Consider the following 16460-nt stretch of genomic DNA (forward strand, 5'->3'; position numbering starts at 1 on the left):
GCTGGGATCCGGAGCATCCATTTGCCGCTTTGGTCTTCTGGTAGCCTTGTCTCAGGTCCTTGATTTTCACGCGGCACTGCGTTGCATCCCGGCTGTATCCTCTCTCCGTCATGGCTTTGGAGATCTTCTCGTAGATCTTCGCATTCCGTTTTTTCGATCGCAGCTCCGAAAGCACGGACACGTCGCCCCACACAGCGATCAGATCCAAGACTTCCCAATCAGTCCATGCTGGGGCCCTCTTTCTATTCTGCGATTGCATGGTCACCTCTTCTGGAGAGCTCTGCATCGTTGCCAGTGCTGCTGAGCTCGCCACGATGTCCAAACAGGAAGTGAGATTCAAACTGCCCAGACAGGAAAAGGAATTCAAATTTTCCTGGGGCATTTCCTGTGTGGCTGGTCAGAGCATCCGAGCTCAGACTGCTGTCCAGAGCTTCAGAGTGGTGCACTGTGGGATAGCTCCCGGAGCTATTAGCGTCAAATTCCATCCACACCTACCCAAATTCGACATGGCCATGTCGAATTTAGCGCTACTCCCCTCGTCGGGGAGGAGTACAGAAATCGATTTAAAGAGACCTCTATGTCGAACTAAATAGCTTCGTTGTGTGGACGGGTGCAGGGTTAATTCGATTTAACGCTGCTAAATTCGACATAATCTCCCAGTGTAGACCAGGCCTAAGTAATGTTTAGAATCCCCTGTAGCCATACTATCCAGGTATTTGAAGTGCCCAGTGCACTCCAGTCTGCCTCAGATTTGGGTAGGAATATCTTTGCTTTTTCAGCAGATTGAGATGTCACTACTGTCTTTTTCTTTTCATGTGCTATCTTTAGACCTAACTTTTCCTCTTCCATTGCTAGACTTTTTGACAACTTTTGTACCTCTTCTTGCAACATCAGGTCAGTATCATTGGTGAAGCACAGATGACTAATTTTTTGTCCATTGACGGATAGGACCTTGTATAGGTTTCCGTCAATGGCTCTTCTTAAAATTTCTTCAAGATAACAGTGGGGGTCGGTGATAGCATGCAATCGTCTCTGACACCTATCCTCAAGTCAAACCAACTACTTTGCTCATGCTCCACAAAAAATGAAACTGTCACATTTCCATAGTAATTTTATATCAGCCTTATTACATTTTCACCAGCTGTCATCAACTGCAGGATTGCCCAAAGCGGTTTGTGCCACATGCAGTTAAACACCTTAGCAAAATACAAAAAGACATAAACCATCTTCCCATGTTCTCCAGCACTCTCTCACATAGCACATGCAGATTGAATATTTGCTGCACTCTACCCCTTTGGGCTTCAACTTGGCTTGTTCTTCATCCATAAGGCAGATTTGGTCAACATAGTGTGAAGGGGTTATTCAAGTAATTGGCAGTACTTGACTAACAATGGACTTTGGGAGACGCCAATCCACTTCTGAGCTTTCCTGGGAACGTTCAAACTAACATGTAAACAATAGCATCAGCCTGCAAAAAGCTGAATCATCCATAGACATGTGACTTGCCCAGGTGGCTAGAGACCCCATCTTGTGGCTGTGATGTTGCACAAGAGAGGGAATATAAAAGGCCCTGGAAACCCCTCCATTTTGTCTTCAGCTGGCTCAAAAGATAGCCTCTCCACCCCAAAGAGATGCCTGAAAGAAACTGGAACAAAGGACAGTAACTACAGGGGTGTGATTGATTGCTGGACCCAGACTAGGAAGGAGTCTAGTCTGTGAAAGAAGCTTATTGGAACATCTCTGAGTGTGAGATTTACCTGCATTTAGTTTCCTACTGTATTAGGCTTAGACTTGTGTGATTTTGTTTTATTTTGCTTGGTAATTTACTTTGTTCTGTCTATTACTTGGAACCACTTAAATCCTACTTTTTATATTTAATAAAATCACGTTTTACTTATTAATTAACCAGAGCAAGTAATTAATACCTGGGGGAGCAAACAGCTGTGCATATCTCTCTGAGTGTTATAGAGGGCGAACAATTTATGAGTTTACCCTGTATACGTTTTATACAGAGTAAAACAGATTTATTTGGGGGTTTGGATCCCATTGGGAACTGGGTATCTGGGTGTTGGAGACAGGAGCACTTCTTAAGCTGTTTTCAGTTAAGCCTGCAGCTTTTGGGGGATGTGGTTCAGACCTGGGTCTGTGTTTGCAGCAGGCTAGAGTGTCTGGCTCAACAAGAAAGGGTACTGAAGTCCCAAGCTGCCAGGGAAAATGGGCTCAGAGGTAGTCTCAGCACATCAGGTGGCAGTCCCAAGGGGGGTCTCTGTGATCCAACCCATCACACCTGGACTACAGAGTCTCAGTCTCTCTCTCTCTCCCTATAGTGACTGTTCCACTATAGATAAATACTTAAATAGTCATTGGGACAGAGAGAGAATGACTCTGTAATCCAGTGATGAAGGCACCCAAATTCACAGGCTCTTCCCTATTTTAAGAAAAATCGGATAAGAGAGTGGCACACAGGGCATCCAAACTGAAGTAGTTCCTGTCATCTCCACACAGTACCTCGAAAAGGGACTACAAGCCCAACTACATGCACAAATTTTCCTTTAGTCTATCCTCATCACGGAAGTTGAAAGGAAAGCAGACAGGTACGTCAGAGGAAAACCCTGCAACTGTGGATCAGGAAGTAAAGCCAGAGGTAGCTGCAATAGCTCTAGGAGCTGACTATGAAAGACTGTGCCTCCTACCCAATTTGAATCTAGGAAGCAGAATATCCCACTTCTTTGAAGAATAGTCTTTTGACCACAGACACCTAACTTGTTTTAAGACTGAGCTTGATAAGTTTATGGAGCGGATGGTATAATGAGATTGCCTACAGTGGCATATGACCTATCCGTAAATATCTCCAAAGTCTGATGATGGGACACTAGCTGGGGAGGCCTCAGGTGTGTGGCTGGTGGGCATTCCCCACATGCTCAGGGTCTAATTGATCACCATAATTGGGGGGGGGAGGGCGATTTTCTCCCTGGTCTCCCTGGCAGAGACTCTGGGGATTGCCTTCTTTTGCAGCTTGAGGCATGGGTCACTTGCTGGTTTGATCTAGAGTAAATGGTGGAGTCTTTCTTCCTTGATTAGTTTAAATCAAGGATTTCAGTAATTCAGCCAGAGGTTATGGGCCTACCTCCTGAGGGGATGGGTGAGGTTCTGTGGTCTGCAATGAGCAGGATGTCAGACTGGATGATCATGATGGTCCCTTTTGGCCTTAAAGTCTATGAGTCTATATGGGTGAGAAAGGTTGTGTATTTCACTAGCTAAGAGCCCCACACTGTCCCTACATCCAGTCACCTATCTGGAGTAGTAAGAATGAGAGCTCTTTCTTTCTGGCTACAAGAGCAATAGAATTGGTTCTTTCAGAAGGAAGGTTCTTCTGGATAATGAAAAATATGGAGTGTGCAGCCTGAAGTGCTGGAGAAAAAGAGGTTTAGAGCATCTTGGACTTTGAACAGCTCAACAAATGGATGAAGAAAACAAGATTTTGTATGGACTCCATAGCCTTGGCAGTAACAACCCTATCCAAAGGGATTTTGTTACCTCATTGGACTTAGCAGATGCTTTTCATCAGCTCCCAGAGTCTTTACCAGATGCTAGTGGTGGTCATAGCCAGTCTCAGAGCCCTAACCTGTATTTCTTCCTAAACTACATTTTTTATCAGAGCCCTGACCAAAGAAGCAGCTCACAGCACCACAGTTCCAGAATTAGAGTTGGTTCAAGCACATGAGTTTGTGATAAACAGTAGGAAGAGCTTTTTTATCCCTTCCCTTCCACAAAGAGACACATCTGTGGCCAAGGTTTTCCCCTTACTGGACAGAACCTGATATTCATGCTTGGAAGGAATCCAAGATTGTTCATCTCTCAGTGTCTGAAGCTACTAGGCCTTCTGGTTTCATGTATAACAATTATACTATGCACAAGATTCCATATTAGGCATCTCCAGAAGGTGTGGAACTACTCACTGGAATGCGTGATAGATCAGTGCTGGTTCCATACTACATGCTGGAATCTCTCAGTTGGTGGACGATCCCAGGGAGTGTCTGCAGGGATCTTCCTATCTGTCCTCCAGGCCCTCGGGTACTCCCTACAGATGCCAGCTTAATGGGGGTGGGGAGCACATCTGGAACACAGTACACCTCACGGCACATGGAACTCCATAGACTAGAATGAGAGCATCAACCTCTTGAAGCTAAAAGTGGTGAAACTAGCCTTCATTTCACCACCTCATCCAGTCAGACAGTACCACAGAGGCATACCTCACCAATCAAGGGGGAATTTGAAGCTCAACTCTATACTTGGCAGCGATGGAAATAATGGAATGGGCTGAAGAGAATCTAGCTTCTGTAAGAACGATTCACATGAAGGGAGAAATAGACATGAAGGCAGATTGGCCCAACAGACATACAGTCAACAACTCAGAATGGTGACTAGTTCCAGCTGTCTATCTGTTTGCCAGTCACAAGAACAAAAAGTTACCAAAGTACTTCATCAAGGAAGCAGATCCCAGGTCACTTGGCTGAAGGGCTTGCTTTCACATTCCCACCACTTCCACCTTCTAGAGGAGGTGATTCAGAAGATAAGGCGAGAGGTAGCAAAGGTGATATATAGTTCTAGCTCTACACTGGCCACCGAGACCATCTTTTATTGTACCCGGTAGACTTGACGTTGGAACCCCCACAGCATCTACCAGAATCTGAACATCTTTCACCAAGGTCCTGTTCTCCAGGCCATCTCCAACTGACAGCATGACTATTGAGAGGGAGCTGTTAATTGCTTTGAATTATCCTCCAAAGTGAGTGGGATTCTACTGGCCTCCAGATGCTTTTCAGTGCTAAAGACCACCTCCTCCGTCTGGTCATGGTTTAGCTCATAATGTCAAGAAAGCAGAAACCTCAAGGATCCTGGTATTCCAGCAATTCTGGATTTTCTTCAAGATGGTATGGACAAGGGTCTTCCGCCCAACATCATAGCATTTCAGGTGTCAGCCATAAGTAGTGTCTTGCGTGCAGAATCCTCAAGCTCTTTAGTCAAAAATCCTCAAGTCTCAAGATTTCTCAGAGACGTGGTCAGAACAATCGTTCCTAAGTGGGATCTGCCATTGGTTGTAAAAGCTCTAACCACCCACTCTTTGAACCACTAACAGTGGTCACACCACTCTATTTTCTCTATCAAAACACCTGCTTGATCGCTATCGTATCTGCTGGATGAGACTCGGAGTTAGCAGCTCTATCCACATGCGAACTATATTGTGTGTACCACATTGACAACAAGTGGTTTTAAAAAATCCAGAGCCTCTTGCCAAACGTGATTCCTTTTTCCATATGTCACAGTAAGTGATACTCCCATCATTCTGTCCAAATCCTGTGCCTTACTGAAGTCTGTGGCATAATGTGGATATATAGAGAGCACTAAAGATCTAGCTTAGTTTACAAGAAGATTAGGCTCCTTGTTCATGTTCTTTCCCCCAAAGTGCCAAGGTCTCTGGGCATACGAAGTATCCTTGGACAGATAATTAAGTTATGCATTGTGGAGGTATACAAGCCATCAGGTGAATGTATTCCTTAAGAAATGGAATCAAAACACACACTACGAGAACTTTGGTGACTCTAAACAGAAAGAGCTTGTGCTTCAACTGTCAGGAAGTCTACAGAGCAGCAATGTATCTTCTATCAACACCTTTAGTAAACATTATAAGGTGAATTTTCTGTCCTGCTAAGGCCTCCTTAGAAAAGAAAGTGCTGCATGCGATGAGCTATGGTAAATAACTTACCATTCATGCATTTAGTTTCAAGGGTATACCTCTCTTTTTCAGTATGTTTGTTTATCCCTCCCTGCTTACTATTCATTGCTCACTACTTCCCATACATCAGAGAATTGTGGGAGACATTAGGCTGCAGAATGGGAAATTTCTTACCCAATAATTTCCTTTCTGCTAGCAGTGTCTCCTGTGATTCTACAATCCATGGTGTGGCTTCATTAGCCAACAGACCCCATTTAATTTTAAGTCTGTAGTTTTGTGTGCTAGTTAGCCTACTGTACACAGTTCACTGATTAGCAACAATAACTTCAATGCCAATCATCTTAGAAGAATTTTTACAAGCCAGGGAATGTTGTGACATGTTGCAAGCAGAACTGCAAAGAGGAGAACAGCTCTGTTATGGGACATGTTGCAAGCAGACAGGAAGTTATCGGGTAAGAAATTTTCCATTCTGGGACTAACTTCTTCTCCCAGTCTGCCCTCCTTCCTTCCAGATAAATTCTTTAAGGACAATTACAGCTGTGCTCTGTGCTCCTGTATTGGACTTGTTATGCATAGTAGTGCCATCTAAGGTTGCTAGCTAAACTAATTCTATTGCCAATAAGATTGTGTTTTATACAGCTTCAGAAATAGTCTTTGTGTGGACAGACAAAAGGAGCATGGTGAAGCTCTGGAGCCCCAGCTCATGTCTGAAGTGTGTCCAGTGTCTGATGAGAAAGGGGGCAAAGTACATTGGGCTGGGTAGGAGGAAAGGTTGGGCCCAGAAAGGAAAATTTTAGTCATCTGAACGAGTTTATCAATCTTTAAATGTATGACTTTTTTCCCTACAACACATTTTCTGAAATTTTTCTCCACTCTAGTTTTCAATGTTCCAAACAGTGCATCCTCTGTGACCTCGTATGTGCTTTGATCATCCTCAGTAATTCCTTTTCCTCATGTTTACACCCTTTAACTGTGTAATTATTATGTTGTTACTCCTTCCTTATTCATCACTTAAACTATACACATTTAGTTTCTTTAAACTTAAATGTATACATGTATTATTCAGTATCTTTAGTCCCTGACAATATTTTTTTCTTTTCTCTCCCTTTTGTCAGTTTTTATCTTTCCAATTAATGAGGTGCCCAGAATTAAATGCAATACTCCAGATTCATATATGTTTGAATACATCATACATGTATAGATAGCAAGTATATTTCCTTTTTTGTGCTGTTGCCTTTCAGATGCTTTTCTAACTTCCTGTCCATTATCATCTCTGTCTTTTTCAGCATTATCTTCCTTCCACCTATTGAATATCTGCATTTTGGATTTTTTGTGTAGCACTATTAGTTTTACACATTTGCTGGAGCTAGCTGGAAATTTTCTGTTGGAATGATTTTTTGACAGAAGATGCACTTTCCACAAAATCCTAAATTACACAGAAAATTTTCAGTTTTTCTTTGAAATTGTTAACAGATCTGTGGCTTCCCGATTCCATGGCACCCCACCAGGTTGAGTGATGGGGAGCCCAGGCTTCCAAGCTCCACAGCTCTGGAGCAGCCTCTAGGTGGGCTCCTGCAAAGCTGGGGTTCCAGGCTCCCTGGCTCTGCTGTAGTCCGCCAGGGATCCTGTGTAGCAATATTTAATTTCAGAAACACTTATATGGTTCCACTGTGGGAATGTTTTGTTATTTCCAAGACAAAATATTGCAGAATATCCATACTATGAAGGGAAAAAATTGAGTTTGGGGGTTTCCATCCTGAATCAGACCAAAAAAATTCCAAAAACTAGAAATTGATGGTAAAATTGAAATTCTGTTTCCCAGGCAACTCTAGCATTTACCTTTTTACTTGGAAGTTCCCTGCTTGGAGTATCATGGAGCTGCTGATATACAGTAGTTCCCCCTCTTGCATATGCATGCCCAGCAGTAGATGGAGCTACCAGGCTGTAGAATATACTTGTTTTCTTGTAACTGACTGCCTGAGCATTTGTCTTGTCTTTTGTTTTCTCTGTGGTTTTTGGTTTTGAGATTTGACCATTTTTTGTTCTTGTGGAAGTTAGGTGCTGTCAAAATTTCTTAATGTGTTCATGCACTAAGCAAAACAAACTTTTTTGTATTTAAACAAAATCCAACAATGTTTCAATAATAACTCAATTTGCTCACTATTAATATGTAGAATGAGGACCCATTTCTTATTAGACAAGGCCTCAAAAAAAGTCTTATAGTTTGGCTTATCATAGGATACATTGCATAACATCTGACTATTTTATGCCATACATAAGTATCACTGGCTGAGTTAATATCAACCTAAGTAATTGCTAAAATGAAGCCTATCTGAAGCATACCATTGAGCACATTACAAGATATCCAAAGTGTTGCTGTATTAGAGAATAATCATCATGCTCAGCTAGTTAAGATAGCAAGTTTACAATAGGATAATATTTGTAATGCTTGTCTAACTGCAGTATGCAAAAAGCTAGACTATCAACAACAGACTTAAGAAGAGAAAGCAGTACTTTTCACTTGCAATTCTTTTCTCCGTTAGCTATACTTAGTGGACACAGTATAATTCAGGGATTTTCTTTTACATCACACATTTTCTCCAATCTCCTTGTCTTACATTTCTCACACTTAGTTGGGCATTTGAATCAAGAATTGTTAGAATCACTAGACTTGTCAACATTGTTATCATGGTAGTCAGTGGTGAAGACACCAAGCAAATTCAAAACTGAGGGTTTCCTGCCATAATTTTATTTGCTATTTCACAAATTAATTTAAAGACTTAACAATAGCTGCTGGGAAATGAAGGACTGGTTTTGTTTGGTCAGCAAAGACAATGGGCATGAGTCAAGGGTTAACAATAATGCATTTGAATAAATTGAAACTAAACAGAGTGCATATGTTGAATTTGATTGCAACATGAATGTCCTTGGAAAAGTTTTTTGTTTAAAGCAAATCAAGACCAGAGCTTAATTATCAAAGCAAAACAAGAGACATAAAGAGCTACATGCTTTTAATATTGCTTTTTTCAAAAATAGCTCCCTTCACACATTTATCTACATGTTTAATTTCCATGCATAATAGCACTAGTTATTGTTGTCATTTGTAAAGAGAGATTAACAGATAGTAAGTACAAACAAACGCAAATAAGTACTGAATAGCGAGGTGACAAAGAAGAAAAGACCTCTTTAATGTTAATTATAACTGGTAGGAAGTCTAGACAAATTACATTATCTGTTTTCTATATGAATTGAAGGGACATTTAGTCAGTATCTGTGTCAGAGATACAGTTGGGTATTTGCTTTAAATGCAGGTGACTTGACAACTTAGCACTTCCCCGGTTTTTAACATACCTCAGTGAACTATGGAATTGTAATTTATCTAGAAAAATAAGTTTCAGCTACGTATGTCAATAACTAGACATTTCTTAATAATTAGAAGCAAAAGAAGAATATTAATGAGTTGTAGAATGTTGATTTAAAATATGGTGATTGTTTTCAGTTTGGTTGTCAGTCTGTTGATTCTTGTTTTCCTTAAATGCATTGTGTGACCTGTAAGGTTCATAGTTCTTTCTTAAGCAGTGAATAAAAAGAAGTAGTTACATAAAGAAATTTGCTTCAAGTGTAATTACTACATGATAGGTTTGGTGGCCCTTTTTATGTACTTCTTAGTGAAATAATATAAACAGCTCCTTACAAATGAATCATTTTTATGTGGCTCTTCAAATCCTTGATCATTGGCCCTGAATGCCAACAGTTGGCAGAAAGCAAGCAAAAGAGGTGGGAGATTGTCACATTCCAGGGTGCAGTCCAGACCAGTGAGGAGTTGTCACTGCCTGCCCTGCAACCTTGGGTGTTTCACAATGCTTTGCTGCTGTAGCTCTCAGCCTGGGCTGCTCCCAAACAGCATACAGGTCACACCCTGATTGTCTATGTATAGCTACAGCCCTGGTCCAGCAACTCTGACCCCAGTACTCAATCAGCAATACACCCAGCTACACTCTGGCTTTCAGCAGCCTTGGTTACTATCTACAGGGTGACCCCAGCACACTCCCAGTCCCAAATTTTCCCTCAAAATGTGTGTTCTTCACTGTCCAGCCCTCTTCTGGACAGTTCAGATATTAGAGGTCCATTTCCCCTGTAAAGGGTCAATATTCAATAGTTTGCTATTTTTACTGGAGTTATCAAACAGTTCAGTGTAAACACAACAGTGGATTAGTTTTGATTAAAAATAAAGCAAATTTATTTAACTACAAAAAGAGACTTAAAGTGAGTACAAGGCATTAAAGACAGAAATGCTTACAAGAAAATAAAGAGAGAATGCTTTCTAGTAACTAAAACTTAACAAACTAGACTTGGTTCAAGGTCAAATCCTTACCACATGTTCCCAGCAACAGGACTGACCAAATCAGGGGTGGGCAAACTTTTTGGCCTGAGGGCCACATCGGGTTTCCAAAATTGTATGGAGGGCCGGTTAGCGGAGGCTGTGCCACCCCAAACAGCCAGGCATGGCCCGGCCCCGCCCCCTATCTGACCCCTCCTGCTTCTCGCCCCCTGACGGCCACCCCGGGACTCCTGCCCCATCCAACCACCCCTTCTCCCTGACCACCCCCGGAACCCCTGCCCCTGACTGTCCCCCGCCGCCCCATCCAACCCCTCCTCTCATTCCTGACTGCCCCCCAGGGACCCCTGCCCCACCCAACCACCCCTTCTCCCTGTCACCTGACCACCCCCGGAACCCCTGCCCCTGACTGCCCCCTGCCACCCCATCCAATCCCCCCCTTCCTGACTGCCCCCAGGGACCCCTGCCCCCATTCAACCCCCCTGTTCCCTGCCCTCTGATTGCCCCCACCCCTATTCACACCCCCTCCCCCTGTCCACCACCCCGAACTCCCCTGCCCTCTATCCAACCCCACAGTCCCTGCCCCCTTACCACGCTTCCTGGTAGCTGGCAGCGCTACAGCTGCGCCGCCCAGAGCACCAGGACAGGCAGTTGTGCCGCCTGGCTTGAGCCACCACGCAGCACAGAGCACCAGGTCAGGATGCGGCTCTGCAGCTGCACTGCCCCAGGAGCTCGCAGCCCCGCCGCCCAGAGCATTGTCCAGCAAGCCATTGAGGATCAGCTCTTCAATGGCCAAATGCTGTTCTCTGACAAGACTGACTAGACACTCCACTCCTTCAAGGTCTCTAGGCTACCATGTGGTCCTTGAAGATAGGCTAGCCTGCTTTCACAATGCTTGGGGCTTGACACTGACAGCTAGGTCCTAAGCACTGTCAGATCAGGTTAGGCCAGCTAGTTCCTCTCCACATCTCCTCTCCATCCTCTCTCCCCATCTCTCTTCAGGGACCCATCTCACAAGATACTGCTCCTTAAGCAGGTCTGCTCTCTACTTTGGGAGTGATGGACGAGTTTCCGCTGGAACACTGTCATCATGGCTTCTACTCCTGGGACTTTCTGGTACCAAATCAAAGGGAGGGGTAAGTCCCATCCTCGACTTTTGCGACCTCAACAAATATATCAGGTACATGACATTCCGAATGGTCATTCCATTTACTATTCTCCCTGTTGCATCTCAGAACAACTGGCTTGCTGCTCTGGACCTTCAGGACACCTACTTTCATGCGGCGATTTTGCCAAACCATAGAAAGTTCCTTTGTTTCGTCGTCATGGAACACCACTTTCTGCACAGAGTACTTCTATTCTGCCTCTCTTCTGCTTCCGAGTTTTTATCAAATGCATGGTCGTTATTACAGCATACCTCTGGAAGAAGAAAATTCACATCTTCCCATATTTGAACGACTGGTTACTGAGGGGTAGATCCAGAGAGGAAGTTCTTGCTCATGTTGGAACCACACTGCACTTACTCGACCATCTGGTCTCATCCTAAACACCAGAAAGTCAACCTTGGCTCCCACTCAGAAAATCTAGTTCATTGGGACCTTGTTAGATTCCACTAAGTCGAAAGCATTTCTGCCGACTTACCATTTTCAGACAGTTTGCCACCTGTGCCTCAGTCTGCAGTTTCAGCCTTCCACAATAGTTTGGACAAGTCTCCGGCTCTTGGGCCAGATGGCCACTTGCACATAGGTGGTCCAGTTTGCAAGGTTGCACCTTTGCCCCCTTTATATGTGGCTCAGGACTGTTTACTGTCCCACTCTTCACCCTTTAGATAGACTGATTCATCTTCCTCCACTGGTCCTGGACTCCTTGCAGTGGTGGATGAATCCAGAGAACATTTGCCAAGGCATTCCCTTTGTCTGGCCCTTGCCAACCATCTTGGTTGTTACCGAGACCTCCTTGATAGGTTATGGGGAACACCTGGGAGTCTCTGAAAATACAGGGGCTGTGGTCGGAGCAAGAGGTCTCACTCTAAATCAACATTCTGGAGCTTCAGGCCACCTACAATGCATGCCATACTTCTCAGGACCACATCAGAGACTCCGTAGTTCACATACTTACCGACAATTTTGCTGTAATGTACTATGTGAACAAACAAGAAGGAGCACACTCCAGGTTGCTTTGTCTAGAAGCGATCTGGCTGTGACAGTTCTGCATTGAGGAAAACATTACTCTGATAGCCATTCACTTGCCCGAGGTTCAGAATCATCTCGCGTACCATCGCATCAGGTATTTTTCCTGAGTCATGAGTGGTCTCTGAGGACAAATGTACTCTGGGTCATCTTCACAGTTTGGGGCGTCCCAGCAATAAACCTGTTTGCTACAAGGGATAACAGGAAATGTCTGTTCTGCTTTTGAGGGGGCCTCAGTCCAATGCTTTCCACCTCAGCTGGCAGTCAGCTGTTCTGTATGCCATTCCCCCAATCATGCCTCAGGTCATCCTCAAGCTCAAGGTGGATTGGGCCAAGCTCATTATCATTGCCCCTGCGTGGCTGAGGCAGAGCTGGTTCTCCTACCTTCATGCACTGTCTGTTCAGCATCCCAAACCACTTCCTTACCATCCCAACTTACTCAGAACCAAGGCCGCTCCTTACGTCCTATCTTCAGCTCCCTGCATGTCGTGGCATGGCTGCTGCATGGCTGAATAAAGAGGAAGAGCGGTGTTCGGACGCTGTCCAGCAAGTCCTCCTTAACAATAGAAATCTCTCCACCAGAATGGCCTATTCAGTGAATTGGAAGAGATTTTTGGTGTGGTCATTAGTTGCGGAATACAAACATTGCTGGTCTCTCTTCAGGACATTTTGAAGTACTTGCTGCACCTTCAATCGTTGGGGCTTGCGTTTAGTTCATTGAAACTGCATCTGGCAGCAATATTGGCATTTCATCCCCCCATTCAGGAAAGATCCGTCTTCTCCAATGCCATGCCATCATATGCAGATTGCATGAAGGGTCAAGAGGTCTCTTTGCAGACAGTCTCCAAATGCATATGAAATAGCTTTGGCTCTGCCTCCTCAGCGGGTGAGAGTTCATTCTATGAGGGCACAAGCAGCATCCATAGCATTTCTCAGAGACCTTTCTGTATTGCACATTTGCACGGCTGCTACATGGTCATTGATGCATACATTCATGAACCATTACGCCATAACTGCTTCTTCCAGGGGGATGCAAGGTGAAACAGTCCTGCAGTCTTTGTTTAGGTAGACTCCAAGCCTTGCCTCCTAGGGGCGGAGGGGACGGCTTGTAAGTCACTTAGGTGGAATATACAGCCGCAGCTACTTGAAGAAGAAACAGTTACTTACTGTAACTGTGGTACTTTGGAGATGTGATGCAGATGTGTATTCCACGACCCACCCTCTGTCCTCTCTGCATCGGAGTCTCATTTCTGGGCATTTTGGGGTGAAGGAACTGAGAGAGGGTCAGGGCAGAGCTGCCTTATGTAGCCAAGTGAGGAGCTACAGCCATGAGGTGTGAACGCCACCCCTCTACGGGTACTGCTACATAAATTTCTCCAGCTCCGGTGCACTGGGCATGCACACATCTAAGTGGAGTACAGGTCTGCATCACGTCTTGAAGAACCACAGTTACATTAAGTAACCGTTTCTTCCTTTGTTGAGGATAGACTTGTTTAACAACTTGTGCCTTGTCACAGCTGTGTGGGTTTGAACATGTGCTAACAAACATCATACAGGGGGTATTCTTAACTTTACATATAATGTTGCCACGTATGTTTCATCATGATATTATTGACCAGTAAGTTATTAGCTTTCAAATGATACCTCACAAGGCATATGTTGTACTCTCTCTCTCTGGACCAAGTAATATTTAAGTATTTATACAAAGTGGAAAAACTTCAACAGGAGAGATTGAAAGAGTTAATAGCCCGGTGATTAGGACACTTACCTGGGATGTGGGATACTTGGTTTGAAGTCCCTGTTACAGAGTGTGAAAATTAACCTGAGTCTCCTAAAATGCTGACACCTCTAAGATTGGCAGTTCATAGCCCCAGCACCTCTGGGCTTGCTGCAGTTATTAAAGTAAAAAATTGCTTGAGTCCCGGCATCTCTTTTATTACAAATTAAGCACCAGTCTTTTGCATACCAGGTTAGTGCCTTAACCAGTGGGTTATTAGGTACAAAGGGATACCACCTCCTCCTCTTTTCTGAATGGCACCTAAATCTCCTTGTGAATCTAGCCCGGGAAAAAAAAAATTGGCTGAAACTATTTGACGAATTTGGGTCAAAATCATGAATAGTTTAGAGTTGACTGAAATTGCATTCTTTTCAAATACACTATTCAGGAAAAAAAATTTGCCCAGTCTTAGTGAGACCTTTCCTCATTAGATAAATGTATGACAATCTGTCTCTTGCATTGGTGTCTTCCTAATCTGGTAGTTATTGTTTTAAGGCCTGAAGCATGAGGTTTAATATCCCTTCCATAATTTTTGTTTTTATCTATTATGATAACTCTGGGTATAAATACCCACTCTTTTAAATCTTAAATTCTTTGTCTGATTGACTTCCTGTAGTAATGAGTTCCATGGTTCAATCACTTGTGTTAAAAAGTGTTTTTCTTTTTTTTATTGTTTTTTTTTTTACATTCTCATCTTTTAATTTCATTGGATGTTCCCTTGTTTTTGTGTTATGAGACAGGGTGAATAGAAGTTCCCAATCTACCATCTCTGTCTATACCATGACAGGACTAGAAGGGATCTCCCGGGTCACTGAGTCCAGTCCCCTGCTATCATAGGCAATACCTCTTATAATTATGTTCATAAACTTGCAACTATCCATCTTAAAACTAGTTAGTTTGTTTGTTCCCACAACTCCTGTTGGAAGGCTGTAACAGAACCTCGCTCCTCTGATGGTTAGAAAACTTCTAATTTACAGCCTACATTTATTCATGGCTAGTTTATACCCATTTGTTCTTGTGCCAATGTTGTCCTTTAGCTTAAATAACTCTTTCCCTCTCTGGTATCTACCCCCTCCCTTGTGTATTTATAGGGAGTAATCATATTCGTTTATCTTTCAAGTGTGAAGAAAATCAGTCCAGTAGTTTTTAAATGAAGAGTGCTTAAATTTGGCATTTTCACACATGTGGTTTAAAAATTTTTGGATTTTGGCTGCCCCCAAGTCAGTTAAATATGAGTCATTTATAGATGTGCTGCAATTTAGTAGCACTTTTACTTTTTTTTTTTTTTTTAATCTGAGTACATGTGTGGAGATTTATATGTAAAACTGGAGCTGAGAACTAAGGGCCTGAACCAAACCTGTTCAAGTCAATAGAGTCACCATTGACTTCAATGGGCTTTGGATCAGGCCTGAACTCCGGAACTTCCAAAAGTTAAGGCTTCAACTGAAGCATTAACATAGCCTGTATTGTTCGTTGTAGCTTAAGAATCCTAAGAACTAGTTAATAGCTGTTTACATTTAACCATGAAAATGGCACTAAAAAAGGACTACATAGGTGTATAGCTAACCCTGAAGGAGATACCTTAACTCTTGGAATTCCCAGACCTTTGAACATTTAATTTTATATTAATACTAATTTTATATTTAACTAATTGCATTTTCTAAAAGTTAAACCCACTGAGCAAGTGTTATAAACCAGAAATGTTCAAAAAGAGTTTTCTCTGTCATTGTGTGTCTGAATAGTCTCTTATTTTTCTGCCCTCTTTATGGTTATTGTGTATACTACAAATTCTGCATAGAAATTCTGCAGTGTTGTGGAATTTGCCTCTAGCATGATGTTCTTCAGAAAAACCTTCCCTGTCCTGCATGGAGGTGCATAAAACCCTCCCTTGAGAGCACAGGTAGTGCATTAATAGATGCTGTGCTTGTACTGCCTGGACATAAACAGGGAGCATTGCACTAGCCTCAGGAGTGCTTCCACTCTTCACTCTTCTGCTTACCTCTGTGTTCTTGAGAGAGAGATTCTGCACACTTTGCCTGGGCCATGTCAGAACAAGCAGGGCCAGATTTTTTTGCTCAGCCAGACAGATTAGGGAATGCTTTGTAATCATGTCTATCAGTGTTGGATTTGCTAGGTCCTCCTGTGGAAGAGTCACTGCTTATCACTAGGGAATCCACCAAAATAGATCCATATTGTAATCCCTTAGTTCCCCCTAAAACTCAAGCAAGCAAATTATGTCAGTACCCCGTGAAGCAATAGTGAACGGGTGTTGGAGGGAGATGTAAAATAAGAGTCATGAATGAGACAATTAGCCGGACCTCTGTGGGGTCTATATGGCAATTTCTTAAGATTAATGTGGATATAGATAGGTTATGCTTGCTAGAAGCCAGCGAATGAAAAGAAACTTGTTTTGCCAGT

General features: G+C 43.1%; 1 protein-coding gene across 1 annotated transcript in view; it reads left to right on the forward strand.

Moving 5' to 3' along the window:
• LOC113406259 (DNA polymerase alpha catalytic subunit-like) overlaps positions 1-16460 on the forward strand; it is a 350159-nt gene that overhangs the window by 243607 nt on the left and 90092 nt on the right. The gene's annotated exons all lie outside the window — the stretch shown is intronic.

Source organism: Terrapene carolina, unplaced genomic scaffold, assembly GCF_002925995.2.
Source record: "Terrapene carolina triunguis isolate 2854851 unplaced genomic scaffold, T_m_triunguis-2.0 Scaffold23, whole genome shotgun sequence".
Lineage (NCBI taxonomy): Eukaryota > Metazoa > Chordata > Testudines > Emydidae > Terrapene > Terrapene triunguis.